General features: G+C 46.7%; 1 protein-coding gene across 3 annotated transcripts in view; it reads left to right on the top strand.

The window, feature by feature from the left end:
* Positions 1-26177, top strand: part of PASD1 (PAS domain containing repressor 1) — a gene marked incomplete at its 3' end in the record, with an annotated part of 113549 nt that overhangs the window by 21998 nt on the left and 65374 nt on the right. For 2 of the 3 annotated variants that reach the window (XM_080365701.1, XM_080365699.1), the window contains exon 1: positions 1-26177. This exon is cut by the window's right edge and continues 8422 nt beyond it. The exons of the other annotated variant lie outside the window; for it this stretch is intronic. 3 annotated transcript variants of the gene reach the window in all.

Here is a 26177-nt window from a genome sequence, read left to right on the forward strand (position 1 = left end):
ACCTCGCAAAGCTGCAAAGGTTCCCCACTGGCGACTGCTCAGCAGGGCCCTGGTTATCACTGCTGACTTACAGTTCCCTCTCTGCTGGCAATCAGTTCAGTGACTATCAGAGAATATATGTTAAGCCTCACCCTGAAGACCCCAGTCCTGTCAGGAGCTGAGTGTTTGGTGTGGGAAACAGCGTTACAAGTGGCAGCAAGGAGGTGAACAGCTCACCCCCTGCATGACCTCTTCTTTCTCAGAGGGTTAGATCAGATGTGGCTCCATTGCCTTCAGAGGAGCTATGCTGATGTATGCTGGTGCAGAATCTGTCAGGCGTCTACCTAGGAGCAAAAACTCTAAAGCTTTAAGGAAGAAGGTGCATTTAAAATGCAAAATATCCAGCTTTAGTTCTTGCCGGCCTCATTTCGTAGGGGATTGTGTTGATGCTAACTTGACCTGGAAGCTGAAGAGAAAACTCATGTCTTTCTCTTGGGCACCAAGCCATGGGTGAGTTTGCAGTCATTGTGCAGCCTGGTTCTGACTTCCCCCTTCCTGCTGCAGGGCGAGCGAAGGAAGTGATGGTCTGTTGGTTAGAGCGCGCTGCCACATCACACGTGCTCACTTCTGCTTCTGTCCCTAAACCACTTTGTTGTGTGATCTTATGCAAAGCCTGTAGCTGTGCTTGGCCTTGATTTCTCTCTCTGCAAAATGATGATGACAGCGCAAAGTGCTTACACCCAGACCTGTTTTGGGTGGAAAGTGACATAAAAGAGCAGAAATCTGTGTCTGCTTTTCATCCCTGCTGCACAAATAGCTCTCCAGCTCAGCTTTGGTCACTTCAACAGCTGTAGCATGAAAGTAAAAAATATCAAAGCCTGATAGAAGGGTTCTGCTTTGGAATGTGCAAACCATTATTATGGCGAAGGAATGCCCTAATAATACTCTGCTTCCAGTCAGAGAAGATATATCTACTCTCTAAATTGGAGATACGTGGATTTGATGGATTGACGGTGATGGTGGATAAGGAATTGGTGGGATAGTTGCACCTAAAGGGTTGTAGTCAACAGCTTATGTCTAAGCTGAGACCAGTGATGAGAGGCATTCCTCAGGGGCTGGGACTGGGACTGGTGCTGTTTAACATCTTTGTCTGTGACAGTGGGATTGAGTCCCCCCTCAGCAAGTTTGCTGATGACACCAAGCTGTGTGGTGTGGTCAACACGCTGGAGGGAAGGGATGCCATCCAGAGGGACCTTGGTAGGCTTGAGACGTGGATCCATGCAAACCTCGTGAAGCTCAACAAAGCCAAGGGCAAGGTCCTGCACATGGTTAGGGCAATCTCAAGCACAAATATAGGATGGGTGGAGAATGGAATGAGAGCAGCCCTGAGAAGGAGGACTTGGGGTGTTAGTGGATGAGAAGCTCAACATGACCTGGCAATGTGCACTTTCAGCCCAGAAAGCCAACCGAATCCTGGGCTGCATCAGAAGAAGCATGATCAGCAGGCTGAGGGAGGTGGTTTTCCCCCTCTGCTCTGCCATCATGAGACCCCACCTGCAGTGCTGCGTTCAGCTCTGGGGTCCCCAACATAAGAAGGACATGGGCCTGTTGAAGGGAGTCCAGGGGAGGCCATGAAGATGGTCAGAGGCTGGAGCATCTCTGCTGTGAAGACAGGCTGAGAGAGCTGGGGTGGTTCAGCCTGGAGAAGAGAAGGCTCCAGGGAGACCTTAGAGCAGCCTGCCAGTACATAAAGGGGGTGGCAAGAGAGCTGGGGAGGGGCTGTTTACAAGGGCCTGTAGCGATAGGACAAGGGGCAATGGCTTTAAAGCTGAAATGGGGTAGATGAGCTATGAGGAAGAAATTCTTCACTGTAAGAGTGGTGGGTGACTGGCACGGGTTGCCCAGAGCATCTGTGGGTGCCCCATCCCTGGCAGTGTCCAAGGCCAGGCTGGATGGGGCTTTGGGCAACCTGGGCTGGGGGGAGGGGTCCCTGCCCATGGCAGGGGGCTGGAACTAGGTTATCTTCAAGGTCCCTTCCAACACAAACCATTCTATCATTCATTGATACTCCCTGTGTATGGGATTCTGACCTATGAATCTTTAGTTACACTTAATAAGATATAACAGTTGCTCAGGGGACTGATAATAGGATATAGAGTCCTTTAGCTCTGTGTCACACATCCACATCTGAAATCCAGACCAGGCTGTTAGCAATTAGAACATCTTACCATCTGATGTCTGTCCAGTGGCCTGTGCAAAAAGAGTCTCAGCTCAGCAGCCAGAGCATAAATTTCTGGGGGTTCAGGTGATTGTTCTTTTTTTCCCCCTCTCATCTTTTTCCTCCTGAGGGAGTAAGTGTCTTTTGCAATCCCATTCCTGCCTTCAGTAGCACCATGGCCCACTGTTTGTAGGCAGGCTAGTGGCCAGGCAGACATGGGACCGTGGCGTTTTCTTTTCCTAAAGATGTTTTTTTCCAAATCAAAGCTGAAGTGTGTTAGAGCAAGGCCCTTGGGAAAGCAGCCAGCACTGGCTCTAACCATTCTGAGTTTGTTTTGGGACTAAATACATAGTTTTTTTCTCTTGGCTTCTTAATACAGCAAGTGTGTAGGAATATAAAAATAGCTTATAAAGAATGATGCATGGGTTTCCTCTCTTTCTGTCTCTCACGTGAAAAATATCCTAAATATTTATTTTTCAAGAATTATTTGAAGAACAGGAGAGGACAAAGAAAACCTTTACTTGCTGCTGTAAATTTCACTCAAACATGTTTGTATTCCATTAATTATGGTATGGCTTTATATTTATACATATAACTTTCCCATTCATTTATACCTGGTAAGACCTTTTTTTTTTTTTTTTTTTTTTTTTTTCTGTCTGAAAACACCTGAGTGTGAAAGGCTCCATAGTTACCATCCACTCTGACAAGGGCTCTGTGAGAGGAGGTATTTCTTTTTCTGTCATTGAAACAAGGCCAAGTAGTGTTCACACACAGATGTTTGTGTTTGAGAGAGTTTTATAGCAGTGAAGACCATTGTTATGGTTATCAGTGGCTGGTCAAGCACAGAATTCAAATTCTCTGCGAGCTGAACCTGGGTCTGTGACTTGCAGCTGTGGTTTGAGTGATCCCCCTCTGAGCTGATGGGAACTGGAGTTCTCAGGGGCAGGGCAGCCCCATCTTGGTAGTCCTGTGCCACCAAGTGATTCTGGCTGATTCCTCTGCCAGCTACCTCCACCCCACTGGGAACATCAGGGAGGATTCATGGCTGCCCTTCCTTGTAGGACTGGGAGCCTGGCACTGACCTCCCCAGATCGTGGCCACCTGAGAGCCAGCCTCCTGCTGTGGTCCTCCCTCAGCTCCAGAGGAAGGTTCCACCTCCCGCGTCTCCAGGTTCTTGTGAAACATCACGGGGTTTGGCGGAAAATGCAAAGAGGGGAAGGAGGGGATGCGACTGAATCCCAATCACCTGGAACATGTGAGCAAAACCTGCCTCTTTCAAGAAGCTCTTGAGCAGTGTCTTCCCCAGTGGAGTCCCCAGTGCTGGACATTGTTCCTCCTTCCTCAGTTTTGAAAGGTGCACCTACTCACGCTCATAGGTCCTAAGGAAAATTTGCCAAATGGCATGCTGGAACAACAGGGCTGGGAATCTTCTGCTTCCCTTTTCTTGATATCTTTGGGAGCTTTGAATTCTTTTATCCAAGTTTACATCCTCTCTCAGATGACTAACAGCATATCCATCAGCACAGTCTTTATCTGGTGAGAAGGAAGTGCGAAGCAGAATCAGCAAGCAAGACCACTGACTGATGTGTATCACTGTTGGTCTGCCCATGGTGGTTCACCCCAGCTGAAAACATGGCACAGCTGTCCCTAAAGCACTCCAGTAAGCTCCACAATTATTTAAATGTTACTTTCTGTCACCCCAGGGTCTAAAATTTTAGCCTAGAACCTCTGGCCTCATGAAAGCCAGGCTGGATGTGAGCTGGAGATTCCTGGGTGTGTATAATATGCTGCAATGTTCCAAAAAATGGGCAAGTTTTCCATCTGTGTTTTGAAGGAGGACCCCTGTGATAACAAGGGAGGGCAATAAATAATACAGTCTCCCTACATTTGTAAAGGGCAGTTTCTAACAAAGTCTTTTGGGTCATCTCTTTATGTAAGCACTATCCTGCTGTACCTACCCTGAGCTCCTGGATTCAGAGAGAAAGATTAGCTCAGCACAGCACAGTGACTGCTGGAGCTACATGGGCTGTTCTCACGTGAACAACCCTGACCTACCTCAGACACCCAGGAGGAATCATGGAGTCCCTCGGGAACTTTTGCCAAAATCAAGCCTGGGTCCAGCCTTGCTTAGTAGCTCAATGGTGGCCACACCAAATCTGTGCTGCTTCTATGCCAAGCACCTTAATTTTCCCCACGCTGCGTCTCCTCACCGGTCCTGTTCCACCTCTGCCATCTGCTCCCCTGGGCTCTGCACCTGAAGTAATTAAACTCTTTCAAGAAACCAAGCTGAGCCTGATCCAAAGATCCCAGACAGACACCAGCTCTGTTGCCTCCATCGCCATGGGATGGCTAATCCCAAACTCGGACCAACTGCCTGCAGGTACCTGAGACAATGCTGCTGAGCTTCTGGAGACAGTGGTGGTGCTGGTGGTCCTCGCTGCTCAGAGTCCAGAGGTGTCAGTGGTCCCACTGTGTCCACTTCCTCGGTGGTGTTGGATGAGAGAGTGAGCTAACGCCTGGAATAGCTGTCTGTGGCATGGGAGGTGGTTTGCAGAGTTTGCATCGGAATATAATGAATATATCTGCAGGGAGAATTCCTCGCTGAATATTTTTGTTTCAGATTTTGGAATGTGCCAAAGGAGAAGAGATTGAGAATCCCCACTTTGAATGAACTGGAGAATTGAACTTTTTACCTTTCTGGGTTCGCTACCCATCCATCCCTACAGACACTTCCAGAGTCTGCCTTTGTGTTTTTCTATTTTTTTATGTTTAATAGTCTGAACTGGTGATGGGCGGAGATGCCATTAAGGCAAACACTGGTACTGTATGTAGAAGGATAGCAAGCATCCTCTTGGATGCCGTTAAGAAAATGTTCAGCTCATTTTAAAGGTGAAAGGGGACTGTGACACAGGTCAAATCATCAGATCCTCACCAGCTCTCTGCAGCTCCCCAGATGACTGGCGATACTACTCTGGATGCATTAAGCGGACAAAGCCAGGCTTGAACATTAGCTGCATTCCCTTAATTGCACCAAAATATGTATATTTTTTTTTCATTCTTATGAATAGGAAGTGATCAAGGCAAGTGAATTCTAGAGGAGGCTTTTTTGTCCATCTCAGGGAGTGATTAACTGTTTAAATACTAGACTTGTAGAAAAGTCTTGAGAGCCCACAGCAGGCTATCTCTGTGCTTGTTGCTTACGGCTATTTAATTGTTCCCCGTGAAGCACTAAGTTAAGAAGGTTAGCTGGAAACTGGGCAAATCAGCCATCCGCAGGGAATGTTTGAGTGCAGCTGGAGCATTTAGTCACCTCGACCACAGATTTGCCAAAGCCTGTAGTGACGGAGCGGTGAACCCCACACTTTCTGCAGACAAGCGAGTGCAGCAAGCCCTGAGCAGCCTCTTTTCTAGACTGCGCAGTGATGAAAACTGGTTTTACTTATATTTCATCTGAAACTACAGAAATCTTTCTTTTTTCTGCTCCTGCCTCTCACCCCTTTCCATTTTGTGTTACCTGATAAGGAGGTTTGAAATGGGGTTGGCGTTGCAGGGGAGACAGTGTGGCTGGGGTGCTTTTGGAGCCACAACCAAGCTGACGTGCAGCAGCTCAGGGCTGCTGGAGCCGTGCTCTTCCTGGGCTGGGGGGCTCTGACCACTTATGGGATTTGTTGGCTGAGAAAGGGCAGTTAATTCTGGCTCTGTGGCTGAATCCCAACAGGAATAATTGCGCGGTGCCTACCTGAAGTGCCCCCTGCGATTTCAATGGGCAAGCTGTTCTCCCACACCTCCTGTCCTAGGCTGGTGGGCTGTGCCCTCCTCCTGCTATTTCGCTGCTGCCTTTCACCCTAGACTTGGCTGTGCTTCGCCCGGCGATGTGTGGCTGGCTGTCCATCCGGATTTTTCCTTGCGCTCTTGGTCTCTCTCAGCTGAAAGGCTCTGTTTCAGTCTTATAAGAAATTATTTCATTCCGCTGTCCTTTGTGGATTGGGGTTTTCCATAGGCAGGGCACTTGCCGCTGCTGCTCTGACACAAGCAGCCAGGGGTTGCTTAAATACCCACATCTCTCTAAAAATAGAAATTGATGGCTCCAAAGTACTTAGGCACATTTTCATTAGTGTATACAGTGAGCTTCCTCCCAGCTATCCCAGTCTATTAATAAACAGCTCCAAAGCCTTTGGTTTGCCTAAGCATTTAGGAAAATTCACTTTTTCCAGACAGGGGCTGTTGGTATTTCTGTACTCTGAGATCAGAGCTGCAATTCCGCTCGCACGCTCGGTGATGGAGAGGGGATGTGTGGCTCACACACCCATTTATTTCTTTCCTGTAGCCTGTTCTTCCCCAAGGAGCACAAAAGCATGGAGTGGGCCATGTCTTTTACTTACCCTTTTACTAAGAACTGACCGCAGAGAGTGGGACAGGGAAGAATCAGAAAATTTGGATAGACATTAAAGTGGAGGAAATGGCAGGGAGAGAGAAAAATATCAGAGAGAAGAAAGCACAGAAAGAAGGTGTTATTTTGTTGTGAAGGGGTTAGATGAGAGTAAGCTTTCAGATGCTTTTTAAATAAGGCATTCTGGAAAATATGGATCCTGATCAATTACGAAACCCTCAGGGATTTTTGAGGTCAGAGCTCCCTTGGGAAAGGGGACAAACAAGACTGAGCAGCGGTGCTGTTTGCAAATGTTTTTGCTATTTTTCAGTGAGTAGCGCAACCAAAACACTTCATGGAGTTTTGGTTTAGCTTTCAAGTAAAAATGTTATTTTGCCATTTCTGTGCATACCCCATGAAAAACCAGAGACAGGTGCTCTGAGGCTGGATAACAAGGATGATTAGTACAAACATCCATGTGTAGGTGATGCAGAGAGGCTGGATCCGCAGCAGGTGTGACTTGCACAGACCCATCAGCTCCGCACTGGCGAGGGGCTGTCCTGGTCATCCTTCTGCCAGGGGTGTGGGTGTGTGGAGGTGCTACCTGTGGGTCTTTCATCCCTTTTACCTTTCTGTGAGGCTCAGGCCCTGAGCAGGGGACCTTTTTCCTCTCCCTGTTCTTGTCCTGACACTTCCCTCTGCATCCTTCACGACGTTTGCAGTAACGCAGCCCTGAGGTGTTTGCAGCCTGCGAGGTGCAGCTCTTCTGTGCAGAACAACCCTCCCTTCCTCTCTGCCCCCCCTTAGTGCTCTGCTGGCAGCTGGAAAGGTTTGGTTGACACACGGGTTGACTCCTGATGAATGTGGAAAAGCCACCCTATCCGTTTGCCTCAAGTTGCAATCCAGCCCCTGCTCTGGCTTTGCAGTCCTGCTGCTTATTTGCATTTATCTTTATACAGTTCTTTCCATTTCCACACATTAATCTTTCTTTGTTAAGACGCTACCCCACGCTGAACAGACAGGAGGCACAGATGGCTTGATGCAGGGGTTTTTTTTGTTTTTGTTTTTGTTTTTGTTTTTTTTACTCTAATTTCTACAGTTCATTGAACAGCAGCAATGGTTAGGTTACATAAAACTTAAATATTATTTATTTTCAATGGAAATCGCACTTGCTTAGCCTAACCCTCCACTAATCGCCTTGCGCTCAAGAACATTTCAACTTTATTTTCTAGTGTAGCATTTGGTTGTGCTGAGGAAGGGCAGCGCTCCTTCCCTGCTATGGAAATACTCTCAGGCTGGCTGGAAAAGGGAAGATTATTTGGTTCCCCTGGGGATAATTTTAGGAGATCCCTTGGGAGTCCTGTCTCCTGCCTGTATGCCACCAGAGATCAGCTTCAGTGCCTGCTACAGAGTCTGTGTTTCAGACCTTTAATGTCCAGTCAATGGAGATACTTTGGGTACCTATGTACTATAAACGAACACTTAAATTAGTGTATGGAGTATGTGCTTTGAGTGTATCCCTTCTCTTTGCTGCTGAGCGGGGAAGTAAGAGGGTGCAGTCCTGGGTTGTGATGATCCTCTGGCTCGGGACAACAGATGCCCAGGGCAGCACCGTGCTCTGGACCGGGGCCAGTGCCCGGTTAGGGCCCCTTAGCAGGCTTCCCGGGCCATCCCTGGAAGGTGACTGTGCACAAGAGGCGGGGACGACCTGGCTGCTTTTACCTGCCTGCTGAGGGATGGACTGTCTCCTCCATTTCAATCCCGAACCTTGGCTCAGCCACATGCTGCTCGCCAGCTGGGGCAGCATGTGTTAGAGGTGGACCCGGTATTTTGAATGCTGCTAGGGCTCAGTGTGAAAAGTTACAGAATAGAGTAAAAATTTCTTTACGTGCTTCACGGCTTCCCCGGTTGCAGGTTCCTCCCTGTGCTTGGTGGGCTCAGGCGCTGTGTCGGTGACGTTGTTCTTGCGTGGGGCGTGTGCTTGGGACTGCTTTGCACAGTGCTCCTCCTGTAGTACCCACCTACTCCCCGCTCACGGAGCTGCCAGGAGTAATTGGGATGGCTCCATTATATCCTAAAAAGCTGGTTAGAGGCCTGATTTATAAAATACAGATCTGTCACACTGACAATGTAGATTTTTAATGTGCTCAAGCTTTAAAATCGTGTGTTTTGACTTTTTCCAAGGTTTCCTTTTTGGCAGCTCAATTGCAGTGCTCCCTACTGGGACTTATTTAAGGGGAAGAAAGGACATAATGTACTTACAAGTGTAAATGACGTATGTTTATTCCCCTGAAGTGAATAAGTGGCAAACTCAGAGGGTGAATAAGATAAGCTCATCAACTAGGTACTCTTAACTTTCTTTCCAGCAATTAAGATGAAGTTTGTACCTCCCTGTCAGTTCTGCCATATAATAATACCGGGTAGTCATGTAGATTTCATACTAATAGCAGAGAATGAAGGCACTTATCCCAGCTCTGAAATACAGAGACAATTAAAATGGGATTGAAAGTATTTAATATCAATTGTTATATTTTCTATTTGTATTCAAAAATGGCCAGCTTCATTATATGGGGCAAATTCAAAATAGTTCTGCTGAAGTCACGAAGCCCAAATTTACACCCGCACAAAGACAAAAATCTATCTCTCTCCACAGTGTTCTCGGAAAGCTGACTCAAGTTTCTTGTTTCTAGATGAGTTTGCTTACATTATTTCAGAAGAAAATTTTCACACATACAGAGAAATAAAAAAGAGAGAAGGGGAGTTCCTCTTTCCTACCCCACGGCCCCAGGAGGCTGGGCAAGATGGGGGCCCAGAGCTGGACACAACCCACAGTATACGGGATGGGTCGGGATGCAGAGAGATGCAAGGACTGGACCCTGGCATGGTCCGAGATCATGATGCAGGTCCCAGTGCAGGACTGATCAGTCCAGCCATGCCGCTCATCCGTTCATCCGAGCCAGCACAACGTGCTGCCCACTGCTGCCATCTCCAGCTCTGCAAAGAGCTTTCATGGGAAACTGGCTGCATTTTATCCCTGGCCTGGTCCTCTGGCCACCGCAGGGCTGCTCAGGCTCGGTCCCTTCTTCCATTCACCCTGGAGCTCATCTCAGCTGTGGTGGCACAGTCTCTCTGTCAGCTTGAACTCTGCTTGTACTCTTTCCCTTCTGAGCTTAGAGATCCGTGTTTTGGCACATCCTCTTGAACAGCTTCATCCAAGTGTGAAGGGAGGCACAGCGCTGATCCGCAGTGCTGCGGTGCTGAGGGATTCCCGGCAGCAGATGTGCCCCTGCAGGTTCCCACACAGCTGGGTTTGCAGCAAGTTTCAACTCACCCTTTTGTTTAGCATGAGGGTCTGTCTGCAGCTCGGGGGTGCTGGCTGCGTGTAATCTAGTCTTGCCTGGGACACAGTGAACTTCTGTCCTTCTCATCTGGTTTGTAACTGGTGACTGAGGTCTATACTTCTTCTGGCTAGTTTGCAGGAGATTGTTTTTTCACATAGCAACCAGCTTATGGGTCCTCTTGTTCAGTTTTGATTTCAGTGCTGAAGGTTTCACACCAGTCGCTGGTTACAAGAATGACAGTCATCATGCTCAGGGCCAGATTTTCCCTTCTGCCCTGCCACAAACACAGGAAATCCAGCACTAGGTCACGAAGAAGGGGTGACACTGACTCCACAAAGTGCCGCCACCTCCCATTCCCTGACCTGCACCAGCCCTTCTGTGCAAGAGCAGGATAGGCGTTACTGGGTGGAGGGGCCATCAGAAGGGACCAGAGCCATCAGGCATAGAGGGACCTTCCTCTGAACCTCCCAGCATGAGATGTAACCCTGAGCCCAGCCGTGATAACTGCAGTCCTTACAGCTCTCCTGCTGCTGGAAGAGGACAGCGTTATGGTTATAACTGCAAGGTTCCTAGGGCTGGGCTGGGAGCTGATGCTGGCAGAGTTCGGGTGTCCCTCCAAAGGCTACTCTCAGGGCTGGCTGCCCACTGTGAGCATGATGCTGCTCATCTAGCCCTCAGCTGGATTAACTATCAAAAATAATAACTCATAAAGGCTTCTGCAGCCTTGTTAGGCATAGTCCCAAGGGTGCTGGTGGTGGCACAGTGATGCTCGAGAATGGCTTCAGCTCCCTTTTATGGCTCCATGGGAGCTTTGGGTTGGGTTTTACCATCAGCAGCTGAGAAAGAGCTGCTGTATCTGGTTTTGCACTCCTTCTGTCTTCATGGTTGCAGCTAATAGCTACTCCTGTCCCTGTATAGCTCACTGAGAATTTGGTTAACAGATGACATATTTTGCTGCCAGGTCATCAGAGGGAAAGGAAAATGAAGAGGTTCTTGTTTGTTGTCTCTATGGCAGTGAAGATAACATCTGGGCCATGCTAAAGCCCACGCACTGCTTACTCCTTTTACCTACCTCCTTTGAGACCTGCCTTTACTCAGAAAACACAGCCCAGGGGAGGGGGAGAAGACATGAATTGTCCTTCTGCCTGTTCAAGCCCAGGCAAGAGGCTTATGCTCCAGTGAGGGATACTCAGGTGGTACGAAGGTGCTGCTTCCAGCAGTCTGCACGCAAACTTCTGAAAGTTACTAGGCTTAAAAGTCCATGAACAAAAATTCAGTTCTATCCTCACTTTGTTATTTATCTTCATAATTTATCATAGAATCATTTAGGTTGGAAAAGACCTTTGAGATCATCAAGTCCAACCGTTAATGTTAGGTAAACAGAGAATTGTGGTTAGAAACATACCTTAAACACGAAAAATCAAAAGAAATAAATGTAACCCAAGAAGGAAAGACCACAGCACAGCTGGGGCTGAATCTTGCCATCTTTTCCTTTCCCAGTCACATTTCTAAGTCCCTGCAAAAATATTGGGTTATTCATTAGTCTGATTGCTTCTCCTTTTCTGGGAAGGCGATGCAGGAAAGTAAAACGTTCCTTCCTTTTCCGAATTATAGAAGTAAAAATGCTGTCTTTGTGCAAGCTGACTAGTAAAGTTTTGCAAGGCTGCTACTGCAAATACTGCTTGGAAAGAGACTCCAAGCCTTGGCTGTATTTAAGTTCATTACAATTTGAATGCACAGCAGAACAGGCGCGATACATGTTTCAAAATAAAATGCACTATCAAAGAACAATCTGCTGCCCGTGGTAGAGGGGCTGTGAAGATAACGAAGCAAACCGCTCGCAATTGTTCTTTTGCAGCAAGTGCTGGTACTTTAAGCTACTCACAAGCCTGTTAAATAACTGGACATCTTTTAAGCTCAGGCACCCTGGAGTATAGGAGCGAATAATTCTCAGGGGGGATTTAACACAGTTATGTAAAATAATCTGAAGCCATTCTGGTTGCTCCAGAAAGATTATAATTAAACGGGGCTGTTTTTTTAATGTCTGTTATCATCAGTTGATTTTCCTCTGTAACAAAACAAAACAAAAGTCTTGTTCTCACTTGTTTGAGAAGCAGTTTCTGTTCCTCTCCCGAAGAGGAAGGGGGTTTGGACATGCTGCCAAATGCGCTGCTGTGAGTCTGGATATTTATGACACAGAATATCTTTTGAATAGTCATTTTTAACATCTGATTAATCTTCCATTCTGTTTGAGTGGAGAAGCACCATCATGCTGGGCTGGGTACAAAGGGCGCTCAGCACTCACTAACCAGCACTCACCCTCTGCAAAGGCTTTCAAGCAAAATCCCTTGTGTCGGTTTTCAGCCTTGCCAGTTGGGAGGTTGGCTTATAGCTGGGGGACCAGATTTTTCGCCATAGGAGCCTGTGACAAGTAGATTTTATAGCAACCCTCTGGCATCCTAATGCATCTCTAGGATGCACACAGAGTGCATCCCGTGCACCCTGCAAGCACTGCATCCCTATGCTGGCAATCACAGCACTGCCCGGTGGGAAGCGGGGTGAGGGTGGGACCTCTGGACCGGGCTGAACCTTCTGTACTTTATTACTTTCTGGTTCAACCCATTTCTCTTCTCTCCCCCCTACCACGCATCTTCTGCTCCCTTGTTCACCCCTGCCTTCCACATGACAAGTATTCTTATATCCTGAATAAAATAGTTTTCATATTACTCTGGCTCTGTCATGCGTTAGAGACAATCCACCGCCCTGCTGGCTGGCTGTGGTGGGAGTTTGGCTATCTGTGCCATTGCATTAGTGGCCACCTGTGCTACACACGCAGAGCTGAGAAGGAAACCCTCAGCCCCTGTTTGATAAGCCCCTACCAAAGGCAGATAAGCCGCCGTGTTGCTGACAGTCTCCCTCAGCCGCATGGTTAACCCACGGCGGCAGGAGCGGAGGCAGCGTTGTGGAACAGATTAACTGGTACCCAGGTTTTTATGAAGAGGGTGATATTTAGCAGGCCTGAATATCAGCGGTGCTGCCGTTTTTTTTATTCCGCTATAACTAAAGCAGAGCTTCTTGCAGATGGCTGTGTTTAGGGTCATTTGGATGCCCTGCGATATGTTCACATATTTTCCGCTGCTGAATGAAAAGGAGAAAATGAGTATGACACTTGTTGTAGGTGTCTGCCTTGCTTGTGGGTGGTCTAGATTTCTGCATAGCTGCTTCTCTGTTATATGAGGCTTTCAGGTTTCGCTATTGATTAGAGTGGTCGCTTTTCTAATTAAAAGAATTCTCAAGTCTAACTATTGACTTGGGCAGTAAATGTGCTGGGTTATTAAAGGTAAGAGGCTTTAGTCAGAAAATATGTTACCCTCTCTTGCAAAAGAGGTCAGTGTAACTTGAGTAAAAGTGTCCTAAAAATCAGAAAACAGGGAAAGGAAATCAGAAAGTAGGAGCCAGGCAAATGCTGCTTATGTAATTGTGGCAGAGCAAGTAGGACAGAGCACAGACCGGGCAGTCGTGCTCAGCTGTTGTGTGCCCACTTCTCAGGGCAAGGTACGACCGCGCGTGTGGTTCGTGTTCCTTCTGCACGGGGGGCTGATTTCACTCAGCAGAGGCTATATGGTTAAAAAGAGAGCAAAGGGACTTGCCTGTCATGAAATGACAGCGGTGGTGAAGTCTCTCCTGCTGGGATGAACTTTCACAGGGCTTCAGCGTACAGCTGCTGGTGAGGTAGGTTGGGGGTGGGGGTGGGGGGTGGGGGTCGAAGGTACACTTCAACCCTTTCTTTAAAATGTTCCTTCTCGGCTCTTGACACACATCCCCAAAATATGACAGCAGCGCAACCATTTCTGTTACTGAAAACAGAATTGGCTGCAATGAGGTTGAAGTCACCTGGTGGCCACCCATGACTTGCCTAACAAGCTGCTTGTCCATGATGGGAGATGGGCCCTTCCATGCAAACTTCATTGGAGAGTCAGAGCTGGAGTCTTTGAGGGGGCCTCTCTCCCTCCACTGTTTCTACGAGCAAGCCTACACAATTAGCTGGGAGTAAGCACTGAGCTCTTAAACGACTGAAGTCGGGTGAGATGGATCCTACCCTGGGGAACCTGAATTCCTTAAGGAAGTGCATAATTATTCTTGCTGGATGTTGTCCACACCTCTGGGCATAGGTCTTTTAGGTGGTTCTCCAAGTGTAGTGGTAGTTACAGGATTTGCAACATTTTATTGGTATACTTACATCCCATCCATCACCTGGGGGCATGAAATTCCTGCTTACAAGTGTCAGTAGACAGGTGCGCTGTTGGGCAAGCAAGTGAATGTGCACCAGCTGTGGGGGTACCAGCAGCCAGCCTTGGCACCCGTGGTGTAAGGCAGAGCTCCGCTTGGTCTCGGGGCACGTGGGGGCACTGGACCCCTTGGATCCTGAACAAGCACAGGATAGAAAAGTGGTCAGGACCTGCTGGAGCGTCGGGTGTAGGAGGGTGCAGGAGGCAGTGGGTGGATCCAGAGAGCGATGGGGGAAACACAGGATGACCAGATGTTTAGCCAAGGTGGCTCCAAAGGGCCAGGCTAAGCTCTGTGGTGCAGCCTGCTTCTGAAATGCACTCTTTCACCGTGAGCATCAGGATAACTAACAGCAAGATTTTAACAAGCGTGCACACTTAGAGACCCATATGTGGAAGTAGCAAATGTGTCTTTTGACCTACTCTCTTCACATCATTAACTGGTCTCCGCCCGCCCCGCCCCCCCCCCCCCCCCCTTCTCCACCTTGAGTGTTTCAGTTTTCCTGTGCTTTTAGAGAGCTTTCCCTTACATCAGATGACTTTTTCCACTTCCTTGTATAAATTCTACCCTTGTCTCCAGTCCTGAAGTATTTATAGCTCAATGGCACACATAACCATTGGGCATACAGTAATTTCTCTTTGAATACTTTCCATATCTCTCCTGTGTGCTTTTCCACCCACACGTGTTCCATTGCCTTATCCCAAAGGATGTCTTTATTCCTCTTTTATACTTTTGGTTTCTCTATTGTTTTTTTCATGCCTTTCTTCTTGATGGGTTGGGTGTTTTTGCACATCACACAGCTTGAAAAAAAATCCCCTTCAGACTCTTTCATTGAACCAAATCCTATTCATCTGATATGCATGCAGAGTGAAATTCAATCCTGAGTAAAAGAGCAACCTACCTGCTGCAGGGAACCTATTTTTGAAGAATTTGGGGGGACAAAGGCCTCAGACTGGCCTCCACAGAGGAACTGACTTCACCCTCAAAAGAGTCCCACTGGCCACAGCACAGTCGTGACCTCTAGGGTTGTAATTGTATCTAGATACCTTTGTTGTTGGCATTTTCTTTCCTATGGTATTTTTGCGCCGAAGCAGAAAACCAAAATTCTGTTTTTTTCAAAGATTAACATAGTTTTTCTGATGAAAAAGTAAAAGCAATGGCAATTAAAATTGTGCAGTTATTTTCTTCCTGTTTTTATTTAGCCCTGTAAGGTAATACAAAGGGAATAGCTACCTGTGGCAAGCAGATAGGTGTCATTTCAGTACGGACGAACGTGGAGTCATGCTTCAAAGGACAAAGATGGGAAGGTAGGCTCACAGGGTTGAAATCAATGACTCTGAACAAGACAAGTCACAGTTAAACAGCCATGGTGCTGTAGTTAGAAGGAATGCAATCAGGGATATTAAGTTATATTTATGCTGTTATTTGATGCTCATGGCAAAGCTGATGCAAGCCTTCCTTTAATTGAAGAAGGGTAGTGAAAAGCTGCAGAGGACCAGGAGTGACAGAGGGACTGGAAAAGTTGTATGTTGGTGGAGGACTCCAAGTCTTCCACCAGGGTGGCTTAGCAAAGAAAGGGTTTAGGGCTGACTTAACTGCAGCCTAGAAGGAGCTCCTATTCCCAAGAAGGAGCACTTATTAGTAGGGAGTTCTGTTTAGCAGGTAAAGGCATAGTGACAGTCGATGGCTGGAAGATGAAGTTAGAATTCCCACACCAATTAAATTTGCACAGATCACTGTCATTCATCAAGGATCAGAACAGATCCTCCTTGTAGGGCTGTTCCAAGCCCAGACAAGCTGACTTTCTAAAATGCCGGTGGCTAGCTCGAAGGGGTGGCTAGCTCAGAGGTGCTCCCAGCCATGGACACTGGCAGCACCACCTTGGGTGCAAAGGCAGCATAGAGTGGCCAGGGGTCGCGTGCCGTGCTAATGGGTGGCGTGTCACAGTCTTTGTGTGCTTGAGCAGTAGTTTAGGCATGAGTTAATCCAGACACCATATGCACTGCATTAATGCCCAGAACCCTGATGAGATGGCCAAGATCAATTTAGGGTATAGGAGCAATATCAGACTTTGTAAATGCTGCAAAGAAATATAGCACTGTTTGGCCTAATTTTTCAAAGATAAAGAGAGTGAGGAATGAGTTGAAATTTGCTTAGCATTTCTGAAAATCAAGCCATAATAATTAACCCCTGCATGCCTATGTGCTTAATTATTTTTTCCACTTCATTTAGGAGAGGAAAAGAGAAGCTTCAGGCTTCTCACAACTCTGCAGCAAGTTTGTGACATGATCAGAACTCAGAAGATTCTGAATAATCTCCCCATCACTCCTTCTTCCCCCTTTCTAATTAACTCAGCTTTTACTAACACCAGTGCAAACTATGATATAACATAGGCCATACAAGCTACAGGAACAAACCCCAAAAATACACCCGACTGCATTCCTGTTCAGAGCTGCGATAAACTAGCCAGACGCACATCCTGCCTTTAATTATACTGAAGAGGTCTTGGTGACTTGGTGTCCTACATCAGTGTTAGGAAGCTTGGGCATTGAATTGCTATAAATCAAGAGCTTTGCTGCTCTCACAACAAGCCCAGTGGGAGCCTGACTTTCTCAAAGAGCTTAATTAAAGAGCGCTTATTGTCAGCTCACCCCTGTAGCCCATTAGAGCTCCGCAGAGATTTCTGTTCTCCAACATCATTGTGAAAAGTGGGACAGCCCTTGCTTCTTAGGAAGCTCTGTGTTCATAATCACTTCCTCACATGTCAATACGGTCCTGGTGATCTTATAGTCATGTTGCAATTAGTTGGTGATAGGTGTGAACAGGGCATATCTGAATAACTGTTTATGGAGATCCTATTGGCTAGGCAGTTATTCAACAGCCATTATTTTCCTCGTAGCGAGTACTTTCTCCGGTTATATATCAGTGTGTTTGGAAAAGCAAGGTTAGTGTGTGTCATTTCCCAAAAACCCACCTATTTTCTTTCCTCAGAAGCGTGTACATCCCTGCCCTCTGATGAATGCACCCCCCTGTGGTTTACGGAGGGTGAGAGGAACCCAGGTTCCCATGTCACGGAGGCCCTTCAAAGCATTATCTCCCTTTTTGCTTGAAACCCATGTCACGGTAGAGTTGCACTGCGGTGTAGTTGAATGAATTACTCAGACCATAACTTCTGCCGGCTGGTAGAACCAGCTTAACTTTTTTGTGTGCATGGGGCTGGTGCGCTTGGGCCCCATCAGTCCCATCCATCTTAAACGGGGGATTGGTATGTGCCTTAATATTGATAAACAGCAGCCATCGGGCTGCACAGTTAGAGCAAGGGGTGGGGAGAGGGCAGGAGTGTTTTAGACCTGTACCTCTGCTCTCCATCTGTGCTGTTATCACGTACAGACGTGGAGCGGAGGGAGTGGTGGTGTCACTGGGGTTCGACTTGCACCGCCCGTGGTGCAAGGCCAGCCGCAGCACAGCGCCAAGGCTTGTCCCAGCCCTCCCTGAGCCATGCAGAAGCTATCGTGCACAGCCATCGCCCACGCGTGCCCCTGCGTGCTGAGAGGGAGGTTTTCCAGTTTGATTCAGAATGGACACTTCTTCCCATTGCACAGGCACGAATGACCACCTCCCTTTGTGCTGGGCTGAGGTGGTGCTGCAGCGGGGCACGTTCCGCTGCTCTGCCGGGGGTTGCACAACCTCTGGCCCTGCTGGCTAACCCACATCTCAAGGGAGTGAGAGGACTCATTCATTCAGGCTTGTCCATTACTAAGTATTATTTCCCAAGGCATTTACGGAGCTGTCCTACCTCCAAATTCCAACCTGGATAAGTCAGAGGTGTTTGGAGGCTTTGAAATAAATTTTGGACAGCAAAGATGAGAGGAAATCTCATGGCCCTAGAAGTTGTCCTTATTTTGCATGTTCTTTTTACACATTTCTTCTCCTTCATGATTTCAGCCATGAATCTAGTATTAATTTTAATTAAACTCTGGCTAACTAAATGGGCCAGGAAGATTAAGGAGTAAAGTGTAGGCTGTGATCCTGTCAGGGTCTTTTCCAGTGCAAAACTGGCTGTAACAGCTGTCTGGTAGACAAGAAGTTCTCTGCAGGAACACCACAAGGAAGGGACCCCTCTGACGTGTTCTTCACTGGTACAGCAGTGTTTATGAACTTCCTGTGGGTAGTTGTGTCCTTCCCTGTATGGTAAGCAATCCATGGATCGCTTTATCCATATGCATCATCATTGTCTTCCTGGTGTCCACTTCCCTACCCAGGAAGTGTTTGCAGGATCCTCACAGAGGAGAGGAATTTATCCAAGAGATGAAGTGGTCCTGGAACGGAAGTTCTGCCTGTCAGCAAGTTATATATTGCAAGATGTAAACCTGGTAGCCACTTGCTCATGGCTCATGTGGTGATTTGTCAGGAGTCCCCCACCTTGAAGTTTCGCTGTGATGGGTTTTGTGCAGGTACAGATCTGTCCAAACACAAATTCTTTGACTGCCTTTTGGTATAGGTGAAGAAACACTGCAAACCCCACTATGCCCACAGCTGGTCACTGGATGAAACCTCTCACCTGGCTGCAGCCCTGAGCAGCGGGCAGGCCAGAGGGAGCAGAGCGGCTGCTGAGCACACTGTGCGCTGCCCGCGCACCCTGCCTTACGTGCCTGCAAAATCAGGTGGCTTTCTGATGGGAGGCAAACCGGTTGCTTCCCTGCCACTCTGCATACAGTAGCTGCTGTGCCACAGTCCGCGATAGCCTTCCACAGAGTGTTTGGGAACCGGCTGTGGGGATGGAGCAAGGGAAGTGTCAGCCCTGGCCAGGGATGCCTGCCTGCCGCAGTGCCTGAACAGGGCAGCTCAGGGGAGCAGGGTTTCCCCACTCAGGGTAATCATTTTCCCCAGTGAAACCTGGAGAGCAGGTTTGACTCATCAGGCACATGGAGATGGAGGTCCTCAATGAGCTGGCAAAGGGAAAGAAACTGGGGCTCCAGTCCTCTTGGCATGAAAGTGGTCTGGTTTTGCAGGGGAGGTGGTTTTGCAGAGGAGCTGTGCTCCCGGTTTTGGAGAAGGGATGTTAAGTAGCAGAAGTTCCCGAGCTGGCTCTGGTGGAGTATCCCCTAGGACCGTGCCCAGTGACTGAGGGGAGCAGCTTTCAAGCAACACATGTAATGAGCAATGAAAATAAAATTACCAGTTCATTCTGGGCATAATGGTATATTTAGAGAAACAGCCAGCCAAACCAAACCAGCCCATTTTATCAGGCCATGCATCACCCTATTCCTCTGTTACTGAAGGAAAGGATGTTCCCCTCATCCAGCTGAGGTTTTAAATGTTCAGTGATGCTTCTTCTCGGCCAGTTCCTACAGTTCTGGTTTGCCATAGCGCTGCCTGCTCCACTGTGTATTTGGGCTGTTAAGGCCCAAGGAATGGAGCTGAGACCCCATGCAGGGTAACACACACAAATTGTTGCCATGGGGATCCAGTATCATTTTTCTTTCTGTGTCTTTATCTAAAACTGCATTTTTTTGGTAACAAAAATGAATTTAACAAGAAAACTAGAAGCTCTACCAAACGGGTGTGGAACAGAGCGAAGCATGTGGGGAAAGTGAAGAGCAAAGGCACACTCATAGTTGCTGCGAGGCTGACCCAAACAAGTACAGATCAAAAAACTATTCCAGCAGCTCAACTTTTCTTATTCAGTGACTATGTTCTGAATGCAAAGGTAGCCTTCTCTTGTTTGCTGTAACAGCTGTGGTAGTGGAGGCTGCATCTTTCTTTACTTTTGAACCTTTACTGCAAGTGGATGGCTGTGTTCCATAGATGCTGAAATCCAGAGGTGATGTAGGCTGGTGCCGTGTGCTTGGTTGCCCTCCTAACCGATATATTTAGTGAATGTTATTGTTGAGTGTGTTAGTCATACGTATGGCTGTGCCACATCTGGAGTTATTATCAATAGAAGAAAAGCCTACTTGTGCTGCTGGGTTATATAAAATGGAAAGAGCTTGAAACACGAAGGGCAATAGCACTGCCATTATCTTTTTAGCTTTATGCTTGTGTGAAGTAGAGATTTAAGATTGCACTTACATCAAAGGGCTGCAGGTATGAATTGAGGATACTGGGTTGAACTTCAGACTAAAGAACATTCAAGTTACTGAATTTCTACCTGAAAAGCAACTAATAAAATAAATGAATGAAACTATGCATTGACTGCAAAGTCTGAACTGTTAACAACCCCCAGACATTTAGCTCCATTTTCTAAGTGTGTTAATAATGGAAGGCTAAATGCAGTGGGGCCTTTTTCTTTTTAACTAAACTTAACCTGGTTTTAATCCATCTGCAACTAGCTTATGGCAGCAATAATAGCAATATAATAATAATAAGAAGAATAACATCTTTCATAAGTGTCATAGGCCTGCTAGATTTTACCACAATTCATCCTAGAAGCCGCTCTCTGTTCTGCATCTATGGGAGAAGAGATCATGTAATTTCTAATAATTCTAGGTGAGAGACAGAAGTTATTTCCATTGAACATCAAGAGAAGAATTGTATTGAGGACAATGAGAACTCTTAGAAACAGTAGCTCCTATCTTCACAGTGCTTAGCAGTGTTAGTGAGGGCTTCCCCATACAAGAATAGCTAAATAGCTATTATAATATAAATGTTAATGGAGTGTTGAATTTTGAGTACTTTTGCAATGAAAGACCTGTGTTCAGTGTTATAGTTACATTGTGGAGGTATTTTCTACATACCAACTTCAGGATTGGGTCTATTAGTTTTATTCTGGAATGGAGTGGATCAAATAACTAGAAAATGTGTGCTCTGTTCTGAATATATGATATTTACTTTGCTTTAGTGTCCTCTGTAATTTGTTCACCCAATGCATTTAGGTGTCTCAACTCACCCTTTTAGAGAAGGATAATGATAGGCTGCTCAAGGCTGCCGATGTTATACTCTCAGTCTAGTCCGATTGTGTCCCAAATTGAAGGATATTGATTAATTTTGACAGTGCTTGAAATACGTTCCTGCAATTAGCAATGAACTGCATACCTGGCAAACTCATGGTGCTGTAGCAACATCTAGAAGTCTATTCTTTAAGGATAAAGAGCGAGAACAGTACTCCACTTGGCAGGGTGGTAACAACAGGTAATAGCAGCGTGGTACGTGGGAAACGATGTTTCACATGCTCACGTAGTTCCCTCAAATGGAACAATCAAGCCCTCTGAAGCTGTATGTATCACCTTTCACTGCAAATTGGCAGATTTCCACCTGATAAACTGACAGAACAAGTTTCAGACTCCTGGGCTTTACCTGGAAAGTAGATTTTCACCAGAAAGACTGAAAACTCAAAGCTCTGCTCCATTTACTGGCTGTCAAATTCAAAATGAAGATCTAAGAGCCTGAGTATACTAAATGCCATGGTACTCCTTCCTCTCAGCGCATACCCAAAGCTACCCCTTCATCCCTGATTCCACAGCTTATCTATAATAGTAAGTAGGATAAATTTCTCTTCCTTATTTACTAAAAAAATGCTGGCAAAAAACCCTGTATTTTGCACGATCACTTCTCAGCCCCAAACACTTCTAGGCTAAATATATTCTTCTAATTTATGTGCTTTGGGCATCTGTTTTCATGCTGCATTCTCTCTGCAAGCGGCGCAGAGGATGCCTTTCTTTGCCATCCCCGTGTGCTGCGTGGGTAGATCTGAGAAAAGAATTCTGCCTGAAGATTTCTGTTGTCTTTTTGTTCAGTTGAAGGCGATGGTTCTAATTTCTCCCATTTGTAAATTGCACACAAAATGCAGTCATACGCCTGGCTGGAAATCTCAGTTATACCTTCCAAGCTATTCTAAAAATACAGCTCAGGTCCTGCAGTCCCAAAAAATTAAACCCAATGCTCCAACATGCAAGGTAGCCTAAAAGAGTGTGCTGCTTTGTCGTATGCAGTTATCATCCCTGCACTTGTTACAGAAGGGAATAGATATTCACAAAGGCTTAGTTCCCTTTAAAATTTTGCCCATTATGTGTTTTATGAGGACACAGGAGCAAAGGTCTCTTCTATTACCATTCTGAGAGGATTTTCAGAAAATACGAGGAAATTCTTTCCCTGCCAGACTTTGTGAAGAAGGGGACACCTTCCCAATTCCTCTGGGAAGCGTAAGCAATACCAGTTTTGGAATGAAAAAAATACCACCTGGTTGTTTAGCTTTATTTTTACAAGTGTCAGACTTACGCAAAGTTTAATGTCTCACCTTTACTAGTCAACAGTTTGTATTATTCCAAAAAGCTCTCCAAGGCAACTCTCCTCAGTCTTAGAGGTCATGCTCAAATTAGCCATCACCAGGAGGCAGTGAGCCGCACCTAAGCAGTTTCGCTCCGTCAAAAATTCGGTATTTGTTTCTAGCATTGCGTCTGGGCTCTTGTCTATTAGATCAATCAAAATATTCATTTGCTTACAGTCATCTGAATGAGGAAAGGTCCCAATACAGAGCCATTAAGTCCCTTTGTAGTTGTGAGCAGCAGAAAGGCTGCATAAAGGAGAAAACTACTCTTCCAAGGATGACAAATAAACACTATCTTGGATGCCTCAGCTCTGCCAGTCAGCCTCAGGATGAAGTCTGTCCTGTGGATATCCACATTTCCAGCACCCTGTACACAGGATTAAAATGCTGTTGCCTCTTATTTTCATTTATTGTGCAGTCCCTCAATGCTGGCAGCCTTTGTGAACAGGGGAAGCTGTGCATTCAGGCTGCTGCTTCCACCTGGTCAAAGGAAAGCTTGCATCATTCCTCGTACAGATGTAGTTATGAGGGTGGTGTGGACATTTGAAGCCCACTCTCAAGATGACTTTGTATAGGAAAACCCCATGTTCAAATGAGTGGGCTCCACCTTCTGATCCAGAAAACCAGCCCCCAATAAGCAAGACCAGTCTTGGTTCTTCTTATAATTGGCAGGGCAGAAGCTGGTCCACTGAGGTCCCTGAGTCCAAAAATCTGAGCAATAAAAATCAAACTATCCTCACAGAGAACAGAAGTTGTCCCGGCTCCCTCTCTTCCCCAGCCTGTCAGCACAACTTTAGACTTATCTGGGTTGGGTCACAGCCAGCTTGCCCTCGTTCAAGCAAGACAGTAGGTAAGCCGATCAACCGCTCCAGCCAGCTCCAGAAGCTGAGACCTGAAATAGAAACGTGCAGCTGAATGTTGGCCATGCATGGGAAGATCTGCAGTGTCCTCATGGAGGGAGAAGTGGGACATGTTCCTCAAGAGATCATTTCATCACTCTCTGGCCCCAGTGTGTTTTGATCAGTGACAGCAAAAGTGCCTGAAGTCCATGTGGACAGTGCGACTTGCCTTGGCAAGCAGGAAATTACTAAGTCAATCAGTTCAGTCCCTCAGGCTGTAGGTCCTTTTAGAGGACACCTGTTGAAAAGTTGAGGCTTGCCCATCCCCACCACAGGTTGTGACTCTAACCTTGTGTACTGAAGCCTGAAGATTAAAAAGAAAAAAAAAAAAAAAAAAAAAAGGAAAGAAAGAAAAAAGCCATGGTCTCACAGTCACTAGTCTGTGATGAAAGCTGCTTTTCAAACAAAAGGACTGATCTGACTCCTGTGAAATTAAGAGCTGCTCTCCCTGCTCTCAAGGGCTGTGATGACACGCTGAGATGTGTGATGAGTCGGGCAGGAGCCTCATGAGACCAGGTGCTGTGTTATCCCCCCAGGAGGGCAGGAGCTGCAGGGCTGCTGGGACCAGGAGCTCTGGCTCCAGCACAGGCACCAGCGGTGGGGCTGGGCACACTGGGGCAGGCAGCTGGGAGCTTGTGCTTAAATGGCTGGGCAAAACTCCTTGCTCTCTCCTAACACCACGGGCATGTTTTTAACCCCTCTTCTCCTTTAGTCCCACCACTATCCCTGGAGGCACCTGGGCTCACAGCACCATCCACCAGATGTGTTGAGGAATGCTGGGGCTCACCTGAGAGCACCCAGAACTAGCAGGGTGGTGTGCCACTGACAGCTGTGCTTGCTGGGGGTTTACAAAAGGCACACACAACAGGAACGGCGTCTTCCTTTCTCATCTTTAATAGGGAGCAAAGGTAACCTGGCCCCTAGAATGAAATCCTGATTTTCAGTGAAAAAATTCATTGGGGGCTTCTTATCGCTTTAAGTATTTCAACCTGCCTGCAGTTTTTTTGTTCTAGTTCTCATACCTCAGATGTTCCCAAGAGGCTTGTTCGATCTGATAAGGCTTTGTTCACAAGAAGCTACATACTTATTTACTGAAAGGAAGACAGCCAGAAGGGTTTCTGAGCAGATACAAACATGTGAACAGTTAAGCAGAGACTATTAAGACAGCTTGTGTAACAGCACGATGGATGGACAGGTAGAATTTAGTCAACTGCCTGCCTGGGGAGTTGGGCTGGAGAGCACTTCACCCCGGCACTCTCTGAGATATGGAAATCACACAGGCTGCTCCTGCCAGAGTTTATGGGTCCCCCGAAATTACTTTTCCTTTCATCTTTCCTCTTCACCGTAAAACTGACCTGTCCAGGGAACGTAAGTCTTTGTCCTTTCTAAGAGAGCACGCAGAGATGGTGGGCAGTCGGTATGTAAAAGTGCTCAGCATGGAGATGGAAAAAACCCAACCCTTCGATCTGAACTAAGGCCTGAAGTCACTGTAAACTCTTTGCAAAATTTACCACCCAAGAAGCATGAAGGGTTAAAGCCACCAGTTGGGCAAAATTCGTTCTTGGCTATCAAGGCCACTATACACTATACACTATACAAATGAGATATCTATGTGATTTATATTTGTCTGTTACTCAGCTGAGGCATGGATGGTGTTTCATAAGATGCTGTTAAAGGATGTGTTGGCTCCTTGCAGTACATATTGTACTCTACATCTGAAGAAACAATGTAAAATAAAAAAAAAAAAAAAGGAAAGAAAAAATTTGGAAAGTAAACTATTGCCTCTATATGCAATGGAAAATAATTTAATTATGAAATGAAACTGCCATACAGCACTGCCAAGAGGGCAAACAAATGAGAAGTTAACCAAAAGAAGAAAATTGTCAGTCTTTCAGTACATAGCCATTTTGTTCTGAACAGCAGCAATTATGGAAATGTGCAGAAGACTGTTTCACTGATGATAAATCCGCAATATGTCAAGCAATGTTTGAAGATTCATATTTAATTACTGTGACTACACAAATTAAACAGTGGAAAAAAGTTGTCAATGCTGTTTTTTAAAGTTGGGAAATAGATCCAATGCCAAAAGCAACATGGTTAACGTCGGTGACTAAAAGAGAGACTTTCCCTCTAGGCTAAACCTTGTGATAAAGGAGAGATGTCACTTATGCACCTTGGAACATGTCTGGCAAGGTTAAGAGGTAAACAGCCAGAATGATTATCGTCTGGGTTGGTAATGGTTTTCTCAGCCACATATTTACTCTGAGCACATTCTTTGTGTTCCAGGTTACTCATAACTCTTGATCACAATTTATTGGGTTTGGGGTTTTTTTTCCTGCTCCAGAAATTGTTTTAAGGCAAATAACTTGGAAAACTCCATGTTCCGCTAATGGTCAAGGCAGGACAGGGCTTCCGTGAGTTCATCTTACCAAAGGAGTGCCAGCCAGCCCCCTGGCTCGGCAGAGTTGGTTGGCACCGCTCGCAGCCCATGCCTGCCCGGGAGCACTGGGTCTCTGCCCCAGCGAGCAGCACGTGGTTCGGCAGCGGGCAGCCTGTCTGCCAAAGCGACGTGTGGGCTTGCAGCGGGTTTGGAGCTGCGGGTTGACCAGGGTGAACAAAACAAGGACAAAGCGTGCTTTATTTCAATGTGCGCAACTCGGATCAGCAGCAGCATGCGTAACCCCTCCTTGCGAATGGGGAAGGATGTTTCCAGAAACATCTTCTGGAACAAAATGTTACAGGGCGTGTAATTCTTTCCCAGCAGCGCGCTGGCTGACACAGGGAGTGCCCTCCATCCCCGAGCCTGCCCACAGCATCC

This window comes from Falco punctatus (genome assembly GCF_963210335.1).
Source record: "Falco punctatus genome assembly, chromosome: 15".
NCBI classification, from domain to species: Eukaryota; Metazoa; Chordata; class Aves; order Falconiformes; family Falconidae; genus Falco; species Falco punctatus.